Source organism: Stegostoma tigrinum, chromosome 23, assembly GCF_030684315.1.
Source record: "Stegostoma tigrinum isolate sSteTig4 chromosome 23, sSteTig4.hap1, whole genome shotgun sequence".
Lineage (NCBI taxonomy): Eukaryota > Metazoa > Chordata > Chondrichthyes > Orectolobiformes > Stegostomatidae > Stegostoma > Stegostoma tigrinum.
This window is the reverse complement of record NC_081376.1, coordinates 54,894,973-54,916,149: the sequence shown is the minus strand read 5'-3', so window position 1 is coordinate 54,916,149 and position 21,177 is coordinate 54,894,973. Positions and strand designations below refer to the sequence as shown.

Sequence of the window (21,177 nt, the reverse complement as noted above, 5' to 3'; positions counted from 1 at the left end):
AAGCAATTCTGCATATTGCTCACAGTTCACCCTCTCATCCAGCTTTTTGTTGCCTGTAAACTTGGAGATATTGTATTTAGTTCCCCCTTCTAAATTATTGAAATGTATTGTGACTTTGTCCTGTTTATTGTGGACAGTTTAGACCTGGCAGATTTCCACATTGTCAGGTAGATATCAGTGTTGTAGTCATAGTAGAACAGTTTGGCTAAGAGCACAGCGAGGTCTGGAGCACAAATCTTCAGTGCTACTCACAGAATATTATCAGGATCCATAGGCTTTGCAGTATCCAGTACTTCCAGCTATCTATTATATCACATGGGTCAATCAAATTGGCTAACTCAGTTTTCTCCCCCACCAGTCCAGGAACTCCCCATCTAAGTCCAGGACACCACCCATGCACTCCACCTCCTCCAAGACATCCAATTCCCTGGCTCCCAACTCCTTGTCTTCAATAAGGACATCCAATCCCTGTACCCCCCATGCAGATGGTCTAAAAGCTCTCCGCTTCTTTCTATCCCACAGGCCTGACCAGTCCCCCTCCACTGACACCCTCATCCACTTAACCAAACTCATCCTCACACTCAACAACTTCTCCTTTAACTCCTCCCATCTCCTACAGACTAAGGGGGTGGCCATGGATACCTGCATGGGCCCAAGCAATGCCTGCCTCTTCATAGGATATGTGAACAGTCCCTCTTCCGCTGCTACACTGGCACTAACTCCCACCTTTTCCTCCGCTACATTGATGACTGTGTCAGTGCTGCCTTGTGCTCCCACGAGGAGCATGAACAATTCATCAACTTTACTACGACTTTCCACCCTAACCTCAAATTCACCTGGACCATCTCTCATACCCCGCTCTCCTTCCTGAACCTCACTGTCTCCATCTCTGGTGACCGCCTCAAAACCAACATCTATTTCAAGTCAACTGACTCCCACAGCTACCTAGCCTACAACTCCTCTCACCCACCTTCTTGGAAGAATGTGATCCCCTATTCCCAATTCCTCCTGCTCCACTGCATCCACCCCGAGATGGGCTGTTCCACTCCCACACATCCCAGATGTGTTCCTATTTCAAGGACCGCAACTTCCCCCCTCTAGTGATCAAAAATGCCCTCAACCGCACCTCTGACCTCACATCTCCTCACCCAGATCAAAAACAAAGACAGAAGCCCCCTTGTCCTCACATATCACCCCATTAACCTCTGTATCCAACGTATCATTCTCCATCACTTGTGCCACCTACAATCCGACCAAAGTTATATTTCCCTCCCACCCCATCTGCCTTTTGTAGCAACCACTCTCCCTGTGACTCCCTCGTTCACTCCACACTCCCCACTAACCCCACCAAGCCCAGCACCTGTCCCTGCAACAGCAGGAAGTGCTACACCTGCCCCTACACCTTCCCCCCTCACGCCCATCCAAGGCCCAACACTAACCTTTCACATCAGACAGAGGTTCACCTGCACATCTGCCAATGTGGTCTACTGTATCCACTGTTCCCGATGAGGCCTCCTCTACATCAGGGAAACCTAGCAGAGGCTTGGAGACCGTTTTGTAGAGCACCTGCGCTTTGTTTGCAACAAACGACAACACCTTCTATTCCTGAACCATTTTAACTTCCTCTCCCACTCCCTGGGTGACATGTTCATCCTGGGCCTCCTCCAGTGTAACAATGACACCACCCGCAAACTGGAGGAGCAGCACCTAATTTTCCACCTCGGGAACCCTACAGCCCGATGGCCTTAATGTGGATTTTACCCAGTTTCAAAATCTTCCCACCCCCTTGGCCTGATTCAATGACCAACCCTCCCACTCATCCCCGCCACCTTGACCTGACCCAACCTGTCTGTCCATCTTCTCTCCCACCTATCCGCTCCTCCCACCTCACTAATCAAACCCCACAACTCCCTATCACCATCCCACCTAGCTTCCCCAGCCCTGCACCTCCTCTCTATTTATTTCTGAGCACCCTTCCCCCTCCCCATTTCTGAAGAAGGGTCCCAACCCAAAACATCAACTTTCCTGCTCCTGCTGTGGTCCTCCAGCTCCACACCATGTTATCTCTGACTCCAGCATCAGCAGGTCTTACTATATTTTCAGTACGTTGCTTGCAGCGTTTAGCTCTGTCTATCACATGCTGCTTCCATTGTCATGCTCAGTATTGAGTTGGTACATCGGCTCTGAATCTCTTCCACTTAACGTGGTGGCAACATAATGGAGATTATCAGTGTGAAAACAAGCCTTAGCAATAAAGGAATGATTCTGGAATAAAAATAAGGAAGGTAAGGGGAGCCTAACAACAAAATTTCTGAGATGGAATCTTCATTTTCATGAGGATGGAAAGAGATGATAAAGTAAAAATAGGCCTAGATCTGGAGGTACTGACGGAGTTGGGAGGAGATGGATGAGAAGATTGAATTGGCTAATGTGTCACAAAATTACGGGGTCATTCCCTTGATACAACTTTAATACAAAAGCTACCTTTTGTATTAAAAATGAAAATTCATTTGAATTGAATGAAAACATTTTAGAAAAACTCAGGTGAATTAAGAAGAATACCTCAGCAATGATTCTTATGAAGGGTGTTAAGTGCAACCCAAAATCTTTGACCCTTGAATAAGAATCGAGACTAATGGATGTAAAGTGCCTTTAGAACTCAGGAAAGGTAGCTCCTATTTAGACTTGCTGATTCTGACTCTAAACAAATCACAGGACAGACTCTCAACAAATGTATGTACATATTCTTCCAATTGTTTTTACATGTGGACAGCTTTAAATGGTTTTCCTTGTTTTCCTGCTCTGGACACTTCAACCAGTTTATGTTTAAGAACATGTTACCCAAGCATCTTTGTCAGACAGAGGCCGACAGAGGAACACAGAATTCATTTGCAGTTCAACTCTATTTTATCAACAAAACATTCCTTGTTAAAATGCTGATTCCACAACATTTACTCTTTATCTACCTCAGAACATCTAAGAATGGATATCGCCTGCAACAATCCACATGTTTGAGTTGGATTGGTGAAATCTCCTTCTTCCTCAAACGTAGGGCTGGCTCTCCTCTACCAAGGTGGGTCTTGCAGGTCAGGGCAGTTCTTGTTCAGTTGGTGCATGGTCTTCCACCATGAATTTTGCCGTGAATCTTTGCTGAGGGAATGGCCATTGAGTGTCCATTCTTATCTCTCCTTGTGGTATCCTTCCAGAGTGTCTCTGGCCCTCAGTCAATCAATTTTCCAGGTCAAGCTCATGGTGTCCAATAACATTAATGGAAGAGGCTGAGCCTCCATCCCCGGATGTGTCAAGGGTATAGCCCCTTTTCCATACATGGTCATGGCAGGATCCCACCATGAGTCTGCCTGTCGTACTCCAACACACAAACCAGCCTCATTTTCCAGGGCAAATTTGGGTTGGACCTTGCCTGCCTTCGTCTCACGCAGATGCTTTGTGTTTGACCTGTTCTCAAAATCCCATTGGGCTTGGCTGCTCAATAGTTTCAGGTTTGGTTTGGTTTCTGGTTTCAGGCTTAGCTGTTCAGGACCTGGGCTTTCTCATCTTAGGTGGCACAGTGGCTCAGTGGTTAGCACTGCAGCCTCACAGAGCCAGGGACCCTGGGTTGATTCCAGCCTCGGGTAACTGTATGTGTGGAGTTTGCACATTCTCCCCGTGTCTGCGTGGGTTTCCTCTGGGTGCTCCGGTTTCCTCCCACAGACCAAAGATGTGCAGGTTAGGTGGATTGGCCATGCTAAATAGCCCGTAGTGTTCAGGGGTGTGTGGGTTATAGGGAATTGGTCTGTGTTGGATGCTCCAAGGGGCGGTGTGAACTTGTTGGGCTGAAGGGCCTGTTTCCACACTGTAGGGAATCTAATCACAACCCAAAGTGAGAGAATGTGATTCCAGTAAAAGTCTTTGATGAAAGGATAACTAGAAATCTTGTATGTAGTGCAGTGTTGCAACAAAATTGTTAATTTAGCCACTAAGGTTTTCCTGATTGTGCGTATTAAACATATTGCAATATAAATTCATCTAAGATGTTGGCACAAACTGGATGAGAGCAAATTGGCTGCTGTCTACGTACAGTACCTGAAATTCAGATTCATTGCATTGAATATCTCAGCCGGTACAAACCCAGGGAAAGATCTTAAATCTTTATTAGGGAAGGGTAATCGATCTCAGTAAGACTAATGACATTTTTTAGGGGGTCTAGGCTTCTTGGTCACATTTTATCAGGCCTTGTCATGGCTCCTTTGCTGCTGTACTCTGAGTAATATGTTACTAATATGATCTAATCTCTGCTGATACATGGGCTGCACCACTGTACATTAATGGCAGAAGCTGGGCCTCCATCCCCTGTTAACTGCACTTCAACCAAGAACTCTGTGACACCTGACCTACAGACTAGTTGTGTGAATGTAGTGCTGGTACAGTAGGAACCTCCCCTCTCCACCTAATTTACATTGTAACTGAATGAATACCGCCACTGAAGTAAAAACAGAATTACTTTCATTCACACGAATTAACCTCCATCATTTAGACGGCCACATTTGGAATACTGCATGCTGTTCGGGTCGCCACATTACCAAAAGGATGTGGATGCTTTGGAGAGGGTGCAGAGGAGGTTCACCAGGATGTTGCCTGGTATGGAGGGCACTAGCTATGAAGGAAGGTTGAGGAGATTAGGTTCATTTACATTAGAAAGACGGAGATTGAGGGGGGACCTGATTGAGGTCTACAAAATCATGAGGGGTATATACAAGGTGGATAGCAAGCATCTTTTTCCCAGAGTGGGGGACTCTATTACTAGGGGTCATGAGTTCAAAGTGAGAGGAGGAAAGTTTATGGGAGATAATCAGAGGGTTAGATAGGGTGGATAGGGAGAGCCTTTTTCCTAGGATGGTGACGGCGAGCACGAGGGGACACAGCTTTAAATTGAGGGGTGAAAGATATAGGACAGATGTCAGAGGTAGTTTCTTTACTCAGAGAGTAGGAAGGGAATGGAACGCTTTGCCTGCAACGGTAGTAGATTCGCCAACTTTAGGTACATTTAAGTCGTCATTGGACAAGCATATGGACGTACATGGAATAGTGTAGGTTAGATGGGCTTGAGATCGGTATGACAGGTCGGCACAACATCGAGGGCCGAAGGGCCTGTACTGTGCTGTAATGTTCTATGTTCTATACGTGTGGAAAGTTCTTTACGCAGAGGGTGGTGGGTGCCTGGAACGCGTTGCCAGTGGAGGTGGTAGATGCAGACACGATAGTGCCTTTTGAGATGTGTCTGGACAGGTACTTGGATGGGCAGGGAGCAAAGGGATACAGATCCTTAGAAAATAGATGACAGGTTAGACAGAGTTCCTGTGCTGTAATTTTCTTTGTTCTTTGTTCAAAGTAGGAAAAAAATCAAAATATGTTTACGTAAAATGTTCACTATGCAAAAGAAAGTAAGATAAAATAGAATAAACTGTACTATTTACATATTGCAAAAGTAAAGGTTTTGAAACAGTAAATTACATTCCATTAATCCCAACAACATCCCATTGTAGAACTCAAACACCAGATAGAATTCCATTTTTTTTATCCTACGTTGGGTTTGCCTCATCACATAATTTCTCAGCTACATAATAACACCTTCCTAGTTTTAACCAAACATCCCTGGTCTTGAACTTTTACCTATACTCCTAGTTCTGGGGTAACCTCTATCTTAAACAGTCCTAAACTATTTCCTGTTCTCATTCTGTTTTACACATCCAGCTTCAGCCATAACCTCTGTAAACTGCCTAAACTGAAACTAAAAAAAGCGTTGATTCCCGAAGACCCCAAAACTTGCACAACCTTTGATCTAAAAGCGCAATGCACTAAATGGTTTACTTTGTTCATTTATAAAACGTTCCTAATTTAAACAAATTCTCACTTGGCTCCATAAAATATTTCTCCTAGACTATGTTTTATTTAAGTATTTCTGTGAACATGGTGATTTAATCAAATGAAATCATTAAACTTCTTCAGATATACAGTCCAAATCGACGTGCTATTAGCTCAAATCCAAGCTCTGAAGTAAATGATGTCAAAATGTATATAAACTGAACACTTTGCATGATAGGATGTAGCAGAGAAGGTGATCTATCCCTAAAAGACTAGAAATCCCGAAAAGGAAGATACAAAGGAGACAAAGAGAGAGATAGTGATTAAAAGAAAGTAATGAGTAATGAATAGTTTTAACTGAGGCCTTGGATGCAATTCCGAAGATGGCTTAAACTCAAGTGATCAAGGTGAATGAATACATGTACAACTGTAACAACAACTGTACCATAAGCTTGTCATATTCTTGCTGCGTGTCAGAATCACTGGCAGCTGGTGGTTGGGGTAGCCTGCTGCCACTAATCCTCCTTTCCAAGCTAATTCTAAGGGCCTATTAGGTACAGTTGGTAGATCACTAGAGAGTCTTAAGAAGAAGAGGCATTTGTACTTCACAACAATATTTACTTCTGTGCATGATAGTAAAAGGTACAGTTAACAATGACTAGTTAGGAATAGTTACAGGAGCCAGGGCCTATGCATAATCATGCTTTTATCCACTGGGAGGCATTAATTATGTGAATGTCCATAATGAAAGATAGTTGTTGTGTTGAAGGAAATATATTTTTACAATTTCCTTAATTTCTGGACCAGGACAACCTCTTTGTCTAGAACCTTCCTCACCTTCTCTTCCTTCTGATTCCATCCCTTCTTCCAACTCTACCTCCTAGTTTGTATGTGCTCTCTTTTCTGACCTCCTTATCTTTGATACTGAATGCAAAGATCTCAGTTTTCTCCCTCTGTGGTCCCAACGTAATGAATTTCAGGCACAACATGATGTTGAATTCCTCTCCATCGCCTTTACCCCCAAGCCCATTCTTTGCACAAAAGTCCTCTTCCTATTTGTGGATCCGTTCACCTGCTTTCAACACTCTCCCTCTACCTGGACCCTTCCCGCTGGCCATTCACCTGCACCCAACCTGTCCATCAAGAACGGTCATTGTGATATTAGTCGCCTCAATTTCTCTGCCCCCATCACCCAATCCAACCTATCTATTTTTTTCTTTATTAATTCACGGGATGAGGACGTCACTGACCAGGCAGCATTTATTGCCTATCCCTAATTACTCAGAGGGCAGTTAAGAGTCAACCACATTGCTGTGGGTCTGGAGTCACACGTAGGCCAGACCAGGTCAGGATGGCAGTCTCCATCCCTAAAGGACATTAGTGAACCAGATGGGTTTTTCCAACAATCAGCAATGGATTCATGGTCATCATTAGACTCTTAATTCCAGATTGTTCTTTTGTTAAATTCAAATTCCACCATCTGTCATGATGGGATTCAAACCCAGGTCCCCAGAACATGATCTGGGTCTCTGGAATTAACAGTCCAGTGATAATACCACTTGGCCATCACCTGCCCATGAACTGACTGCACTTTGTGCTCTCAGATCCAACCCTGACTTTGTAATCGACCTGACTAATAGGGGTGGTGCTGTGGTTTTCTGGTGTTCTGACCCCTACATTGCTGAGACGGAGTCCCAGCTCTCAGATACCTCCTCCTATCACCCCCAGGAATATGACCCCACCATGGAACACCAGGCCAGTGTGTCTACAGTGGTCACTAACCTCATTTCATCCAGTGATTCTCCATCCCCTCCCCAACCCCCCGCTGACTACATCCAAGCTCATAGGCCCCCAACCCCACACAGTTCACTTCTACATCCTTCCCAAAACCCACAAACAGGATTGCCTGGGCAAACCCATTGTCTCTGCCTGCTCCTGCCTCATGGAATCCATCACTTCCCACATTGACTCAGCTTTCTCGTCCCTTTCTTCCTACTTCCATCTGTGCTTCCTCTGGCCATTTCAGAATTTCATGGACTCCAGCTTCCCCCTCTTCACCATGGGCATGCAATCCCTTTACACATCCTTTACACATCCATCCCCCATCAGGATGGTCTCAGGGCTCTCTGGTTCTTCTCAGCAAAAAGGCCTGAACCATCCCATCTTACCACCACCCTCCTCTGCCTGGTACAGCTCACCCTCACTTTGAACAACTTCATCTTTAACTTTTCTCACATTCTTCCGGTCAGAGGAGTGGCCATGGGTACCTGCATGGGCCCCAGCTATGCCTGTCTGTTTGTGGGGTACATGGAACGTTCCTTGTTCCAGTCCTACTTAGGCCTCCACCTCGAACTCTCTTTGGTACATCGATGATACCGATGGTTCTGTTTCCCTCTCTCGGCCTGAATTGGAAAAGTTTATCAATTTTGCTTCCACTTTCCACCCCACTGTCTCATTCACCTGGTTGAACTGTGACTCCTCCCTCCCTTTCTGTAGATGGGCCGGCCACCAATGTCCATTACAATCCTCCTGACTCCCATAGTTATCTTGACTGCACATCCTCACACCTGAATTCCTGTAAAGACGCTATTTTCTCCTCCCAGTTCCTCCATCCCTGTTTTATCTTTCTGATGATGCCAACTTCAAGAAGGGGGCCTCCCAAATCTCCAGCTTCTCCCTCAACTGAGGATTACCCACTACTGTGGTTGACAATTCCCTCAGCAATGTGCAACCCATCTCCAGCAGTTCAGCCCTCACCCAGTCTCTCCCCTCCCTCAATAGCAACAGGGTGCCTCTTGTCCTCATCTACCATTCTGCCAGCATCTACATCCAAAGGATCATTGGATGCCATTTCTGTTACCTCCAGCAAGATGCCACTATCAGACACATATTCCCCTCCCCTCCTTTGCAGCCTTTGGCAGGGACTGTTTCCCCCGGGACACCTTGGTCATCTCCTCCTCCACAGCTCCCCACAGCCCCAGGACACCTTCCCCTGCAAGTGCAGGAAGTGTAATGCTTGCCTGTTTACTACTTCCCTCCCGAGTGTCCAAGGTCCCAAATACGTCTTTGAGGTGAAGCAGTGTGTTACCCGTACTTCACTGAATCTAGTCTACCGTATTTGGTGCTCACAATGTGATCTCCTCGACATTGGGGAGACAAAATGCAGACTGGGCAGTCCCTTTGCAGAACACCCATGTGCTGTCTGCAAAGATGGTACTAAGCCTCCTGACACCTACCACTTCGACACAGCAATGTTCTTTTGTCAGGTTTACTACAGTGCTCCGATGGGGATCAGTGCAAGCTGGAAGAACAACACCTCATTCTCCGCTTGGGAACCATACAACCTTCTCGACTCAGTATCGAGTTCAATAATTTTAGGGCTTGAGCACCATCTCCCATCTCCTTACTCCATCCCCACACACAAGGCCTTGTCATCACATGGACAGCTGCCACAAACAACTCTGTGACAGCAAATAACAATCTGCACCAACAGCTATTCATTTTCCCCAGGCTGACCTTTACCCATTCCTTTGTCTGCCCAACTGTTTTTCTCTCTCTCTCGGGGGTCCACCTATAGTTTACTCCTTCCCCCTCCCTCTACCCCTTCTCTAACTCATACACCAACATTTTCCTAGCTACAATCAGATCTGAAGAAGGGTTACTGGACTCGAAACATTAACTCTGCTCTCTCTCCACAGATGCTGCCTGACCTGGTGAGCTTTCCCAACAGTTTCTGGGTTTGGTTTTGTGGAGGATACGGTGTCATGAGCATACTGATTTGAAAGAAGTATATGTAAGTTGCTGTTTCACTTGGATTAATATTTTACAGCCTTGGTCATTGGTAACACAGGAGCTAAAAGGACAGGTGTTACATCTCCTGCGCTGGCCTGCTTTAAATATGTACTTCAGATTCATCAGCAATGACTGTTATTTTAGGAAAAGTGTATGCAAAGGAGAGATGTCAATGCCAGAGGAAGAAGGAAGTTTCTTTTATAAACTCGCTTCATTGATTGGTGAATAATTAACCATATCTCAAATACCATCAATCAATCACTGCCTTCAGGAATGGACATTAATGAAAAATGCATTCAAAAATTAAAATCAATACTTGTTATGGACCAGACCGCTTCAAAATATCTTACCAAGATAGCCTAGACCCTAACTTTTTCTTAAGTGTATGGCGTTACATTTCAGGTGCAATTCAATTGGTCAAACTGCTTGACATTAATATACACACTTTATTTTTACTCTACAGTTAAAATCAGACTAAATAAAATTAAATCATGATCAGAGATAATGGGAACTGCAGATGCTGGAGAATCTGAGATAACAAGGTGTGGGGCTGGATGAACATAGCAGGCCAAGCAGCATCTTAGGAGCACAAAAGCCGACGTTTCGGGCCTAGATCCTTCATCAGAAAAAAGGTTTTAACTGTAACTCTATCAAAATGCTTAAAATAATACATGTATTAACTGTCATTAATTAACTGTTCCAATATAATGCTACAAAGTTGGGTGGAGTATTCATGAATTGGAAGGCGGGAAGTTAGAATTTGTTGGTAGAAATGATAGTGGGGGGAAAGCAAGGTCCCTTTAAAAGACTGTGTCAGAGACAATGGGAACTGCAGATGCTGGAGAATCCGAGATAACAAAGTGTGGAGCTGGGTGAACACAGCAGGCCAAGCAGCATCTCAGGAGCACAAAAGCTGACGTTTCAGGCCGAGACCCTGCTGTGTTCATTCAGCTCCACACTTGGTTATTCCTTTAGAAGACTGTGTTTTGTCTGTGCTTGCAAGTACTGTACAGACAAAATTGAAACAAGTGTATCAAAAGGCCTCACAGCTGATAGGCAAAACAGTAGATTTGTTCTGGTATTGAGACAAGTTTAAAGTTAGTTAATTAATTTAAACAAAGCACCTAGTTACAGAAAACCAATTGAATTGGAGAAGGAGGGGGAGCATGAGGAGCTCATCTCTGAATTTAAAACTAATGGTTTTGACCAACCTGAAACCAACCATATTATAAGAACATGGTGTCATTGGGGGGTATACGAGCTTTCAAAAATCAGGGAGAGAGCCAACTGTCAACTGAGGAGAAAGTAAGCCTGCCATCTGAGAAATAGGCCCTGAGCTCTCATAAGAAATTGCTAAGGTCTCCAAGGCAGCACCGTCTATCTGAAAAAGTTATCACATCATTGTAGCTCAAAGTCCTCACCAAAGAAGTTATACAGAAAAACATTCCTGACAGCAATTCTAGCATCAAGAAGAGAACACCAACTTTTAGCTGTAACAGGGAGAGGAATAAAAGCTTCCATATGTAGATTCAAGACCCCAGCAGCTGTCAAAAATTAAAACTAATAATGCTGGATCTATGGGAAATTGATCCCACCCATTCAGGCTGCATCTATTGTTCCAACTTTCAAACCCAAGGCCTTGCAAGCTGCTTACTTTATTGGCTTTGAGCAGATTGCTTATTACCTTTATCTTTACCTTTTTCTCATTCAAAAAAAAACTGGACAAAAATAGACTTCTTAAAACCGCAGTATTCTCACAACATGAAGGAACAAAGGGAAAATTAACAGAAGCTTAAAGGAAGTTTAAAAATTAAATTGGCAGGTAAATGATACTAAGCAGTCGGCTCCTGTAGATAGTTAGGACAGGGAATTCTCCTCAACACCCATGTGTCAAATAAATATTGAGGAAACGAAGTCTGGGAAAATGAGACCTAAATAGGGCAGTAAAAATGTTGGTGCAAGAGTATTTAAGGATTGAGAAAGTTACATGTCCTGGTCTTTTCTCCACAGCTAGTAGTCTATGAAATGAACTAACTTGAAGTACCTGAGATTACAAAGTGTGGAGCTGGATGAACACAACAGGCCAAGCAGCATCTTACGAGCACAAAAGCTGGCATTTTGGGCCTGGGCTCTCTGATGAAGGGTCTAGGCCCGAAACGTCAGCTTTTGTGCTCCTGAGATGCTGCTTGGCCTGCTGTGTTCATCCAGCTCCACACCTTGTTATCTCGGATTCTCCAGCACCTGCAGTTCCCATTATCTCTGATACTACTTTGAAGTACGTACTGACTTTTTGGAAAGTACAGTAATACTGCTGCAATGGAGGGGAAAGGCAGTGAGTGAATCTGTAAACTATCCTGTCCTAGGCAGGTTATCTTTCTCATCCATTACAATAATCACCTACTTCCAATTGATTGTTCACTATCATTTTTTCAGCTGTAAGCTTGCTTCTCATCTCTTTCCATGTCCATAGGAATACATAAAATTTTGTACCAAAGCAGAAGTTGCTGGGAAAGCTTAGCAGGCCTGGCAGCAGCTGTGGAAGGAAAGCATAATTAATGTTTCAGGTCAAGTGACCCTTCCTTAGAACTGAGGTCTAATTTACAGCATCCACAGTTTGTTTGGTTTTTTGATAAAGTTTTGTAATTTGTCAAAGTATAATCAAATGTAATTCCTTTTTACTATTTTTCAACATTAAGCTTTTCTAAATTGCAGTTTAAAAACATTACAGTTGCATGTCAATTAGTTCATTACTCGGGATTTACTTCCCATCTGTTAGGAGCACAGAAACTTTAGAAAATCAAGGATTTATTGATAGTTAGAACTTGTGTGCTCAAGGTCCTGAGTTGCATCAACTGCGAAAACAGAAAATGAGTAACAGTGACAGGAATAATAGTAATAATAATTTGTGTTATATGTATTCATGAATATACTGTACAATGTGCATAAGTTGTCATATGCCAACACTATTTTAATTACATAAAATAAAGAGAAATCATTCAAAGTTAGAACAAATTACATTTTTGTACTATACCCAGCTTCTTGATTTCCTACGTGACTACAGGATGCTGCCACAATCTGCAGCCACCAAACCAATCCCTGAGGACGCAACATCAACATCAAGTAGGAAACATGATGAAGCAGACCCCCTTACCGCTGACCAGAGCCAGAACATTGCCCCTGCCAAAGCCACCTCATCAACGCCAGGGATTGTCCCAACTATTGAGGACTAGGGCCCATCACAGCTCCTGGGAGATAATTAACCATCCAAGTTAACACCCGAGGGCTGAGAAATCATTCACTCTGTTGCCATTGCAGATGTTGCCGAAACTCCAAAGGAAAAGATCAGAGCCCAATGCATCAACACAGGGATAGCTGTTCAAGCCATAGCTGCCATGACCCAAACATCTCCTACCCTGCTGCATCCATCATCTTTAAGTACAGACAAATCTTGTGCCAAATGATAATTTGTGCACCACGGAACTTGCTGTCGCTGCAATTTTCTGGATTTTCAGCTGTTGGGGAATAACCTCAAAAGCTTTAAATGACTGAGTATAGAAAAGCCAGAAAGAACACCAGTCAGGTGTGGACACCTACAATGGTAGTAGGTACAGGGAATAGGTCACATCAATACTATTCAAAGAACAAGAAGTGTGGTATCTCTCAATTGGTGTCTCTAACACCTCTTGTAAGTTGACATGACTTAAGTCTCATGTTTAAACAAAAAATAATCACTGTTACCAATACTGTGCCAACATCAAACCATTAACCAATGTCCAATTTAATCGGCTGCCAACCCAAATACTGCTGATGTTTCAGGGTTCGAATTGACCCTAAAGATTCCAATTTGTTTGTTTCCAAGAGGAAACTAAAATAGAATTATTTTAATGCTAATGATTTTAGTTAAACACCCTTTAATCAGAATATCAGTATAAAGCGTTTGGCGCATATTGCATAACTCTGGGCACAGTATCAAGTACAACATGACACAGTTCACTGTGCACACTGAAGTATAACCTGAGCAACCAAGTAAGAAACAAAGGGAACTACAGATAAACTAAGGCTCCTGCTATACTTTGATAAGAACTTTGCTCAGGTTTTCTGTACTTAAATATACAGTTTAACGTTGATACACACGAAATACATCCTGACTTTTGATGGATACTTTACAGTGTGTTACAAATTTGACAGGGTCCCTCATGGTCAGTTCATCCAGAAGATTAAGTCACATGGGATCCACAGTGAATTGGTAAGTTAATGCAAAATTGGTTTGGTCATAGAAGACAGAGTGCATTTGTGGAGGGGTGATTTTCTGACTGGAGGCCCATGACCCATGGTATTCGAGAAGGATCAGTGCTGGCATACATATATAAATAAATTATTTGGATGAAAATGTAGGTGGTCTGATTAGTAAGTTTGCACAAAATTCGGTGGAGATGTGGTTAGTGAGGAAGGTTGTCAAAGGATACGGCAAGATATAGATCAGTTGAAAGTTGGGTAGAGAAGCGATGGATGAAGTTTCATCTGGACAAGTGTGAGGTGATGCATTTTAGGAAGTCAAATGTAAGAGGAAAGTACACAATAAATGACAGGACCTTTAGGAACATTGATACAGAGGGATCTTTGGGTGCAAGTCCATAGATCCCTGAGAATGCTAGCATCAATGGATAAGGTGATAAAGAAGGCATGTAGCATACTTCCCTTCACTGGTCAGGGCATTGAGTATAAAAGTTGGTAAGTCATGTTGCAGCTGCATAAGACTTTAGTGAGGCCACGTTTAGAGTATTGTGCACAGTTCTAGTTACCACACTATTGGAAGGGTATGGAAGATTTGGAAACAGTGCAAGAGAGGTTTCCCAGGATGTAACCTGGATCGGAATGTTTTCATTATAAGGAGTGGTTGACAAACTTGGGATGTTATCACGAGTGCATCGGAAGTTGAGGGGTGACCTGATAAAAGTATATAAAATTATGACAGGAATGGTTAGTTTGTACAGTTGGAGTCATTTTCCCAGGGTGGAAATGTGAAAGGGCAAAAGTTTAAAGTGAGCTGGGATGGTAAGTTTAAAGGAGGTCTGCAAGGCAAGTTTTTTTCTTAAATACACAGAGGATGGTAGGTGCCTGGAATACAATGGGAGGTGATAGAAACAGATATGATAGCAACGTTTAAGAAGCATTTAGAAAAACATCAACAGCCAGGGGACATGGGATACGCTGCTCCATGTACACAGATCCTTGAAAGTTGCCACCCAGGTTGACAGGGCTGTTAAGAAGGCATACAGTGTTTTAGCTTTTATTAATAGAGGGATCGAGTTCCGGAACCAAGAGCTTATGGTGAAGCTGTACAAAATTCTGGTGCGCCGCACTTGGAGTATTGTGTGCAGTTCTGGTCACAGCATTATAAGAAGGATGTGGAAGCTTTGGAAAGGGTGCAGAGGAGATTTACTAGGATGTTGCCTGGTATGGAGGGAAGGTCTTACGGGGAAAGGCTGCGGGACTTGAGGCTGTTTTCGTTATAGCGAAGAAGGTTGAGAGGTGACTTAATTCAGACATATAAAATAATCAGAGGGTTAGATAGGGGGGATAGGGAGAGCCTTTTTCCTAGAATGGTGACGACGAGCACGAGGGGGCATAGCTTTAAATTGAGGGGTGAAAGATATAGGACAGATGTCAGAGGTGGTTTCTTTACTCAGAGAGTAGGAAGGGAATGGAACGCTTTGCCTGCAACTGTAGTAGATTCGCCAACTTTAGGTACATTTAAGTCGTCATTGGATAAGCATATGGACGTACATGGAATAGTGTAGGTTAGATGGGCTTGAGATCGGTATGACAGGTCGGCACAACATCGAGGGCCGAAGGGCCTGTATTGTGCTGTAATGTTCTATGTTCTATGCCAAATGCATTTTAACCACCCTTTGCATGTGTGACTCAAACTTCAAACAATTATGTACTTGCACCCCTAGGTCCCTCTGTTCTACAACCCTACCCAAGGTCCTACCATTAGATATATAAGCCCTTCTCTTATTTGTTGTACCAAAATGCAATACCTCACATTTCTCTGGACTGAGCTCCACCTGCTATTTTCAGTCCATTGGCCCACTTGATCAAGATCTGGGTTATTTATCCACCTTTAGACCCTTCAGCATCCCAGCACTTTCTTGTTAGTGTTGGCCACTACACTCACCTCTGCCTCCTCACTGTCCTGAAGTTAATTATTAGACTGTGTGAGGATGTCTCAACCATATTGGATAGAGGGGAGCCAATAGATGCGCTGTATTTAATCTTGCAAAAGGCATTCCACAAGGTACCTCACAAAAGGTTAAGTCATAAGATAAGAGCCCAAGGTGTTGGAGGTAGGATATTGGCGTGGATGGAGATTTAGCTAATGGGCATGAAACAGCGAGTGGGGAAGCGTGGTTCTTTTTCAGGCTGGCAATCCATGACTAATGGGTTCCACAAGGATCAGCGCTGGGACTACAACTGTTTACAACATATATTAATGACTTGGAAAACTACTTGAATGTACTGCGGGTAAATTTGCAGATTATACAAAAATAGGTGGAAAGGCAATTGCAAGAGGAACACAGTTTATGAAGATATATTGATAGGTTAAATAAGTGGCCAGGAATCTGTCAGGTGGTGTATAATATCACAAAATGTGAAAGTGTTCATTTTGGAAGGGAGAGTAAGATAACAGAATATTATTTAAAAGGAGAGAAACTGCAGGAAGCTGCAACACAAAGAGATTGAAGGAACTTGTACATGAAACACAGCAAGTCACCACATAGGTGCAGCAGGTAATCAGGAAGGCTAATGGAATGTTGGCCCTTATTTCAAGGGGGTTGGAGAATAAGAGTAGGGAAGATAAGACAGTACAAGGTGCTGGTGAGACCACAGCTGGAGTACTGAGAGCAGTTTTGGTTGCCCTTATTTAAGGAAATATGTTATTTAATTTGAGGAAGTTCAGAGAAGGTTCATTAGAATAATCTATGGGTTGCAGGAATTGCGAATGAGCAAGGCTAAACAGGTTGGGACTCAGTGGAGTTTAGAATGAGGATCCTTAAGGGGCTTGACAGGGTAAATGCTGAATGTTTTCCCTCATGGGAGAGTCTAGGGCTAGGGGCATATTCTTAGACCATAGACCATAAGACATAGGAGTGGAAGTAAGGCCATTCGGCCCATCAAGTCCACTCCGCCATTTAAGTCATGGCTGATGGGCATTTCTTAGAATAAAAGAGCATCAATTTAAGGCTCTGTTGACGAGGATTTTTTTTTTCTCAAAGGAATGAGTGTCTTTGGAAATGATTGCCGTACAGAACTCTGAGGGCAGGGTCTTTGTGTATATTTAAGGCTGAGGCAGATATATTCTCTACCAGTTAGTGAATCAAGGTTTACAGATCGTATTGAATATTGGAGCAGACTTGAAGTGCCAAATGGCCTAGTCCTCTTTATATTTCTTATGGATCTTGTGTCTAAATTTGCTGCCCCAGCCTTAGATCCGTGTCCCCGGTCACTGATCCTTCTATCAAGAGGAAAAGTCCTGTCTGTTCTATCTGCACCCTTCATAACTTTGTACATCTCACTCATGGGTGCCTCTCCCATCTCTCCCATAAAGTGAATTCCACACAATATTCTAGCTCTGGCCCAACTAACATTCTATACAGTTTCCCTGCTGTTAAACTCTATATCTTGGCTAATACATATCCCGGAATCTTTCTTAACCACTTTATCTATCTGTCCTGATACTTTAAGGGATAAGTGGACAGGCACAACAAGCTTCCTCTGATCCTTAGAGTTTCCCAGAGTTTTAACATTCACGTGTTCTCTTTTAGTCTCATTTGTCCTGCCCATTTACAGAATAAAGACAAGTAAATCAGAACCAGTAAATCAATGCTGCTCATGGCTACTGGACATTTGACAACACTTTACAATCAATGAGGTTTTGAAGGTTACTCAGTTTTATATTGTAAGAAACTTGGCAGTTATTCTACACACTACCACAAGTGTAATCTGATTTTGATTGAAGGGTAAACATTGACAAAGAAATGAGAGATAATTTGTCTGCTCATGCCTACCATGAGGGACCCGATTGAAAGCCTTACTAAAATCTATGTAAACAACATCTACTGCTCTACCCTCATCAATCACCTTTGTCGCCTCCTTGAAAAATTAAATCAAGTTAGTATGATATGACCTGCCCTGAACAAAGCCACACTGTTTGTCCCTAATTAGACCTTTCTTTTCCAAATGTGCAGAAATACTATCCCTAAGAATTCTCTCCAATAGCTTCCTACTGGTCTATAGTTTCCTGGATTATTCCTATTTCCTTTCTCAAACAGAGGAACAACATTAGCTACACACCAGTCCTCTGGGACCTCTCCAATGGCTAGCGAAGATACAAAGATCTTGGTCAAGGCCCCAGCAAACTCCTCTCTTTGCCTCTCTCATTAACCTGGGGTAGATGCCATCGGGCACTGGGGGCTTATCCAATTTAATAGTCTTCAAGAGATCCAACACCACTCCATTCTTAATCTGAAGATGCTCTAGTATATTAGCATGTTCCACAGAAATTTCACTATCCTCCATTCCTTCTCCTGGGAGAATACCAATGCAAGTTACACATTTAGGATCTCACTTCATTCTCTGCCTCCAAGCATAAGTTCTCTCCTGTATCTTTGAGTGGTCCTACCTTCTCCCTAGTTATCCTCTCGTTTTGAAGGTATGTATAGAATGCCTCAGGATTCTCTTTAACCCTATTGCCAAGGTCATTCCATGGTCCCTTCTTGTTCTATTAATTCCCTGCATGATTACTTTCCTGCTTTCCTTATATTCCTCACAGCCCTGTCTAATTTTAGCCTCCTAAACCTTACACATGTTTCTTTTTCTCTTTTGACTAAATTCACAACTTCCCTCATTATCCAAGGCTTCCTGACTTTGCCATCCTTGTCCTTCCTCCTTACTGGAACATGCCAGTTTTGAACTCTCCCCAGCAGGTCTTTAAACAGTTCCCACATGTCAAATGTGGACTTGCCTGATAACAGAGATAAGTAGGTTTAGAGCTGGATTAACACAGCAGGCCAAGCAACATCAGAAGAGCAGGAAGGCTGATGTTTCAGGCCTAGACCCTTCTTCAGAAATTCTAGGCCCAAAACATCAGCTTTCCTGCTCCTCTGATGTTGCTTGGCCTGCTGTATCCATCCAGCTCCATACATTGTTATCTCAGATGCTCCAACATCTGCAGTTCCTACTATTGCCTGGTAACAGTTCCTCCCAATTAAAAATCCCTAGCTCCTGCCTAATACTGGTGTAATGTGCCTCCCCCAATTTAGTACCTTCCTGCAAGGTCCTGACTTATCCTTATCCATAGGTACCTTAAAACGTAAGGAGTTGTGATCACTGTTACTAAAATGCTCTCCCACTGGAAGGTCAATCACCTGTCCAGGCTCATTAGCCAATACTAGTATAGCCCCTCCTCTAGTTGGACTATCGACACATTGTTTCAAGAAACCCTCTTGGATGCACTTAACAAACTCTGCCCCATTCAAACTTCTTGCTCTCAGGGAGTCCCAGTCAATACCAGGGAAGTTAAAGTCACCCACTATGACAATTCTGCCTTTTGCACCTTTCCATAATCCGACTACATATTTCTTCCTCAATGTCTTGGTGGCTACTGGAGGTGCCGGGAGTATAATCCTATCAGACTGATTGCACCCATCTAATTTTTGAGTTCTACCCATATTGCCTCAGTGGGTGAGCTCTCCAGTATGTCCTCTCTGCATGCAGATGTAACATCAGAGGCTACACTGACGATGTTACCCAGCAGGCTAATGAAACATCTACGGAACAACAAACCAGCTAGGTGAGCCAACTGACCACAACAGAGGTAACATTCTCCCCCGATTAGTAATGTAACTCCTCCACCTTTTTTACCCTTCTCTTTATTTTATCTAAAACAACGGAACCCTGGAACATTGCGCAGGCAGTCCTGTCCTTCTCTCAATCGTGTCTCTGTAATTGCCACAACACCATAGTCCCATGGAATGAGGCAGGCTCCAAGCCCATCTGTCTTTCCTATCACAAAAGCAAGCCTGTTGGAAAAGCTTAGCAGGTCTGGAAAATCTGTGGAGGAGAAAACAGAGTTAATGCTTCGGGACTGGTGACCCTTCCTCAGAACCCTTTCCTGTAAGACTTCTTGTGTTGAAATAAACACACTTCAGACCATTGTGTTTATTTATGTGTCTGTGCCGGTCCTTCCTTTCTGATTTACCTGCCCGAACACATACTTTCCCCTCAATTCCTCCACCTGTGGACCTGCTGCACTGGTTTCCAGGCCCCGGCCACTCTAGTTTAAATCTTCCTGAGCAGCATGAGTGAGCCTCCCTGCAAGGATATTGGTTCCCTTCTAGTTTAGGCGCAACCTGTCCCTCTTGTATAGGTCACCCCTGACCCAGAAGAGTTACCAATGATTCAAAAACTGAAACTCTGGCCCCTGCACCAGATCCTTAGCCACACATTCATCTGTCCTATCTTTCTATTCCTTGCCTCACTAGCTTGTGGCACTGGTAAGTAATACAGAGATTACCATTTGCTTCTCAGCGTCTTTCCTAACTCCCTGTACTCACTCCGCAGGACTTCATCCCTCTTTCTACCTAATGTTGTTGGTACCATTGTGCACCATGACCTCTGGCTGCTCACTTTCCCCCTTAAGAATTTCATGCAACTGCTCTCGGACATCCTTGATGTGGCATCAGGGAGGCAACAGCCCATCCTGGTGTCTCGGATGTGGCCACAGAAACACCTGTCTGTGCCAATCCATATCCCTCTATTCCCATCCTATTCATGCATTTATCCAGGTGTTTTTTGAATGCTGCTATTGTGTCTGCTTTCACCCCCCCTCCCCTGGCAGTGCACTCCAGGCACTCACCACCCCTTTGTGAGAAAAACATGCCTCACACATCTCTTTTAACCTACAGGCTACAGGTGAGGGTTGGGGTCGCATAGAGCTCCACAATTTGCTGAATTCCACACTGAGATATCAATCTAACATCAAAAATATGTGCGAGCTGGCTGTGTGGCATATATACTGTATGATTTTTTTCAAAGAAATCACGGTGTCGAAATTAGACTGGGCTAAATCCCAGTCAATCAGGTGGGAATCACTGTCTATCAGGTGGTCTGGTATTATCACTCTCGGACACAGACTGTACACAGTCCAGTGGCTTGGGTACAATCAGTCGTCCACTTCAGACACTCATTGTTGGGATATCTGTCCAACTACAACCTGGGAAGGGGGCAGCAGTCTGTCCTGTAAGGTCAGCAACAGCAGTCAGGGGAATTGTGTATCATCAGTCAGGGGTCTAATTCATCATGTTTAGGTGCTACTTATTGAAGTTGGTCAGAGGTCTGGCAAACACAGATCTGAGCCCCCTGCTTAGGTGTGCCATTTGTGCTTTCAAAATGAATACTAACAACTCGATGATGTTGAAATTAGTAGCAATGATTTAAAAAGAGGTTCATGTGACCAAA

General features: G+C 43.6%; 1 protein-coding gene across 4 annotated transcripts in view; it reads right to left on the bottom strand.

Annotated features, from left to right (window-relative positions):
- The window catches only part of tmc5 (transmembrane channel like 5), a 180,824-nt gene that overhangs the window by 134,652 nt on the left and 24,995 nt on the right, over positions 1-21,177 (bottom strand). For 2 of the 4 annotated variants that reach the window (XM_059654224.1, XM_059654228.1), the window contains exon 2: positions 12,056-12,187. The exons of the other annotated variants lie outside the window; for them this stretch is intronic. The gene's annotated coding sequence lies outside the window, so the exon portion shown is untranslated. The remainder of the gene's footprint in view (positions 1-12,055; positions 12,188-21,177) is intronic. 4 annotated transcript variants of the gene reach the window in all.